Below are 5,670 nucleotides of genomic sequence, written 5' to 3'. Positions count from 1 at the left end.
TTCCTTCCCCCTCCCCCATTTCCCATGCCCCACTCCCCTCCCCCTCCCTCTCCAGTCCAAAGAGCAGTCAGGGTTCCCTCCCCTGTGGGCAGTCCAAGGTCCTCCCTCCTCCATCCAGGTCTAGCAAGGTGAGCATCGAAACAGGCTAGGCTCCCACAAAGCCAGTACATGGAGTAGAATCAAAACCCAGTGCCATTGTCCTTGGCTTCTCAGCAGACCTCATTGTCCACCATATTCAGAGAGTCCGGTTTTATCCCATGCTTTTTCAGTCCCAGAAAGCCAGGAAAGGAAAAATGACTAAAGCTTTTTATGTTTTTTTTTTAATTTGAGAAGTAAGGAATTATCCATCATTTTTGAATTTTCATTGTAAATCTACAATGAACGATTTAAGAAATCTTTTGGAGCCTAACACAGATGTACAGACAGGATATGTAACCATTTGATTGTATACACTTTTGATCTTTCTAGCTTTTACTATACATGATATTATGATGTGTAGGAATTTCTGATGACTCCAAATGGAATGAATTGTATGTTATACAATGATTATTATTGTTCATAAAAAATATGATAAGCTAAATTCAAAAGTATGAGTTCAATATAGGATGTTCCTACCTTCCAGACTTCCATTCTTCTCTCCTCAATTTCCTGACTTGGGTTCACTGCTGCCACAAGCATCATAGGTAGATAAAGAATCTTTGAAAATTCTCACTTTCTCAAACCACATTACACAATACACATAGGTAAAGGGATAAGGGAGGTAGAAAAAATAGAAAAAAATCTTTTTCATAGGCAAAGTCACATAACTTCCTAATTCCATTTCTGCTGACATTTAACTGGACTTCCAAAATTCATCTGGCTTAACTTCTCAACATGAATAAAAACAAATCATTGTCTGAGGTTAAATTATATTATAAAAATCACATGCTTTCTTTGCAGTAATCAAAAAATAGCATCCTTCTCAAAGAATCTCTACTTGATTAAACAGATTTAGCTACTGCCATTACTACCATGTTATGAAAATCCTTATTTCCAGAAACCTTTACAGTATTTAAATAATGTTTATACTCCTCAGAAAAGTATCACAAATTCATATAAAATGGACTTTTTAGACTAGAGTTTATATCATGTATATCCAGTACATACATAATATATATAATTCCACATATTAACTGATAAATATGTTGCACAAAATTTAAATAATCATGCTTTTTTTGTTCATTCATGTTCTTCACAGGTACATATATGATCTTCCTTTATTTTATATTTGTGTATGGCTTTCTTTATATGTGTATGCAACTCTCTATCTGATCTATCTCTTGTCTTTCATTTATCTAACTGTGTACATTTGGATGTATATATAACTTTATTTTATTCTATTAAAATTTATAGGAAATTTATTGTGGAGTATAATGCAAAATATTATCAATATCTTTGACACATTTACCAGCATTTCTTTCTTGATCCACGATTAATTCAAAACTCAGAGACTGAAATTGGGGTTCAACCTGCAGACCAGAAAAGCATAGGAGCCAGATATAGACTCTTACATTGATGTCAGTTTGAAATGGCTCTCTTGCCTCCAGAAATCTCAGAAAGAGACTGCACTTGAGAGCTGTCTCCACCTGCTTTATAATCCTCTCTAGTTCAGGCTTTAAAGTTTTTCAACACTAATACCTGTTTTCTATGGCAAGCTAGTGTGGCTACCAGGATTAAGGTATGTCTTATTGTAGCCTGGTATATATGGTTGGCCATTGTGCTGTTCTACTTTTCTGATACTCACGCATGCTTTATTTATTAAAATACAAGTGAAATGCCACTACAATTTCTCTCTTCCCAAAAGGAATTAGACAGCATCATAAAACTATTTTTCCTCTCAATATATTTATAATTATTTATTTCCACATCTCTATCTTTAATTCTACTATTAAATAAGCTAGATTTTCTTCTATAGATATTCTCATCTGTATTTCATTCAGATGTACATAAAGAACTCTGCATTGCTATAGCATTATGTATTAATATTTTTAACTGTTCTATGATATGGGATTCTTCTCTGTATGCTGTGAATACGATTGATTAATTAATAAAGAAAACTGGCTTGATCTTCTAGGGTAGAACAAATCGGGGCAGGGAAAACTAAACTGAATGCTGCATGAATGAAGGAATAAGGAAAAGCCATGGAGCTGCCGTCACAGACAGATGTACTGAAACTTTGCTGGTAGGCCACGATCTCATGTTGATACACAGATTAATGGAGATTGGGTTAAATTAAGATGTAGGAGTTGGCCAACAAGAAGCTAGAACTGATGGGGCAAGCAGTGATTTAAATAACATAATTTCTATGATTATCTTGGGAGTTTGGATGGTGAAAATTTTCATAATTTTACTAAGAATTATTCATTGCTTATTTGAAATATGAATGTGGCCCTCTTAAAATATTTCTATTTCTATAGTCGAGTAACACATTGTAATGGTAGATTTTATCTATTCATGTTCCTGTTGGCTGTGACTTATTTCTTGTTTTTATTTCCCTTTATATTCTAAAACATTTTGAGGAGTGTTGGTTATGTTCTGTAACAACTGCCTAAGTGTGTATTTCATATTTTTAGTATTAAGTTGGTAAACTGCAGCTTTTATAATATTTCCTATAAAGTATATTTAATAATTTTTAAAAAATATCAATTTTGATATTTATCACCTGGTTGAAGAGGTGTTTAGTAAGCTGTTACACTGTAAAATTACTTTCCACAAATCATACTTCTATCTTGTTTTATCTACTTTGCAAAAGGAAATGACCATTACACTGAATGCTTTCTCACGAAATGTAAAAACTTATCTTTACTCCTTTTAGAGAGATTTTTTGCATATTTCATCTAAAAAATTAGTCCATATAGAAGGTAACTCTCTTGACATCACCCTTATTTACTAATTTTCCATGTACTTATATCAATTTTGATTCATCAACATTTATTTTTATATTCCCTGCATTGCTCCAACTTTGGCCTTTACATACTTTTACATTTGGAGATTTGGCTTTTGATGTATTCCTTATTTAGTTGTTTTGACTTATTTTTATCAATGAGTACATTTTGCCATTTAATGGTACTCTAGACTTAACATCTACATTCCCTGTTCCAGAACTAAAAAGGCCAATTCTCAAAGGGCTACTCACTCTTCAAATATGCTACATGTAAAAGAGTATCTGAGCATTATGGATGCTTTGCTACTGAATTATCATTTATTTTGAACCCATGAAAGAACAGAGAAATTTTCCTGTGTATACTAACTTGTGTTTGTTTAAATGTGCATTATATAATTATCTACATGTTCATTAAGTTAAATTTGAATTTATGCTAAATGTTCAGAATTTTATTTCATCACAAATACTATTCTAGTGTTCACCATTATTTATTTGCACATTGAAACTCCAACAGTGAGAAATCTGTTTTCTACTATCTGCTACTCACTTAGTTATTAATTTCCAACATACATGGAAAGCAATATCAAAATTCTTAACATGTGCCTCAGTGTGAAACTACATTATCAGTTGTATCATAGTGGTTTTGCATCATTTCTTTTGCTTTAGTATTAGAAAATGTTTTCATTTTTACAGTTGAGCACCTATTTTCTCACTAAATGATGTTTTATACATATTTTAAAAGAATTACACTACCAAATAAATTTTGTATGCAGAATATTTTGTTCTTTCCTTGAGAAATTTGGTTTACCAAACAGAAAGTGCTACTGAGACCTATAGTCCAAAGTTTATGAGATTTCATTTAAATCCTAAATGGTCCCCACAAGGTCTACGTTTGAGAGACTTAATTCGGAATTTACCCTACTAAAGAGTGTTAAAATCTTTAACCAGTGGAATGTCTTCAAATCATTGTGAGCATAGAATTAACTGACCTTTTCTTGTTATCTTGTTGTCCACTATAAGAAAAATTACTACTCTGCTCAATGTTGCTTCACATATTACAATTTGAAAACAAAGAGATCAGTTGATAAAGAACTAAAACTTGCAAAACTATGAGCTAAAATAAACATTTATCTGTACAAGTTGATTATCTCAGATATTCATCGTGATAATTAGAATGCTACTGTGCTGCAGTAGGATGGCAGGCATTTGTGGCAACTGGGCCTGGTCACCCACTCCCCTGGGAGGCTCCCTATGGGCATCTGGACCAGCAGCACAAGCAGCAGCTACAACAGCCTTGAGGGATACATGGAAGACTTTTGTTTCACTGCCAGGACCTTTTTCTAAGAGAGAGCACCTCGGGGCAAGTTCCAATCTGGTCAGCCAGGTGAAAGAAAAGGAAACTCACAACTACCTCAGCAAATAGGAAATCAGAGAAAATATCCATAAGTCCTATTTAGCTCTCACAGATAAGTTGAAGGTGACCTTGAATTCAAATGGGATTTTCACTGGCTTCATTAGGGTGCATATAGAACTCTGCAAACTGAGCCATGCCTTACCCAACCCTAGGAGACTACCACTGAATAGTAGAGGGTGTGTGAAGACACTTCATATCACCAGTACAAACACCATGGGAGAAGTAATCAAGGCCTTGCTCAAGAAGTTTCTGGTGACAGAGAGCCCGACCAAGCTTACACTTTATATTTGTTGTCACAGAGAAGACCATGTGTATGCCTGCGAGCTCTCTGACCAGGAACATGCACTCTACCTGGCATTTGGTAGCAGGACTCAGAAATGACCACCTTAGTTTTGTTCTTCGAAAACATGAAATTGGAGAGTGGGAAGCCTTCAGCCTACCAAGCTTGCAGAATTTCTTGTCCATCTTGGACAAACAAGAAGAGTAGCAGCTGCAGAGTCTGAAATGACCTTCATTTATGACCTACAGGCAAAAGCTGGAGGAAGCCCTGGGTGAGGTGTGAATGCACTACTAATGCGAAGGATTTCCTATCAGAAAGGTACAGTTTGGACCCATCAAAGAGCAGCAGTGTCTATGCTCAGAGAGCAGTTTTTGTGCCACACCATGCTAGGGTCTTCCTCTTTTCTCTCTAGACACAGTTCTCAAAGCCTGCTCACACAGCGTTTTCTATTCCGTGAAAAGAAATAAGTGACTGCAAGCTTGCTCTGTTACAGCATGGTGATGTTACTTCTTGCAAGCCATGAGCCTGTGGTCATCCGGAACATATGGGAGCATGAATTATGGGTTGATTTCCCCTGTTTTCTTCTAAAAAATTTTGATATTGAAATTTTGGTTAGGCTTCAGGGTATGCAAATATTAACAAGTAGTCTTTGAATCCTTGTACTCTGCTGAAATTATCTGCTTGGTTTTCTTCTTCAGAACAATCTGTCTCCATAATCTGAATGACACAGAAATTTAGAAACTCTGGGGGATTGGTAAACTATTTTATAAGAATTTTGACAACGAAAATAAAGAGCATGTTGGGAAGATAGAGGGGGGGTGTGAGAACCCATGGCTCGGGATGGTGGCGTGGCTTCTGAGTTAAGAATAGAGGAGGAAGGTGTACTTGTTTGTAATGGAGTTAAAAGCATTCAGGGTTGATGTTAGGTCATTTTAAGATAGCTTGATTTGCTAGTGGTATAATGTGGAGTCAAAGCCCAAGAGCTAGGAGCTAAACCAAAGGAGGGATCCATGAGCTGCAGCTGACCTATGGTAAATTTACCGTTGACTGACG

The 5,670-nt window shown here is 35.6% G+C and overlaps 1 pseudogene; it reads left to right on the top strand.

The window, feature by feature from the left end:
- The first annotated feature begins 4,174 nt into the window (after positions 1-4,174).
- On the top strand, positions 4,175-4,899 carry LOC126495439 (ras association domain-containing protein 3-like; annotated as a pseudogene).
- Positions 4,900-5,670: the final 771 nt, after the last annotated feature.

Source organism: Alexandromys fortis, unplaced genomic scaffold (genome assembly GCF_014885135.2).
Source record: "Alexandromys fortis isolate MF-2015 unplaced genomic scaffold, M_Fortis_MF-2015_v1.1 scaffold_286, whole genome shotgun sequence".
NCBI lineage: Eukaryota > Metazoa > Chordata > Mammalia > Rodentia > Cricetidae > Alexandromys > Alexandromys fortis.
This window is presented reverse-complemented; position numbering and strand designations above follow the sequence as displayed.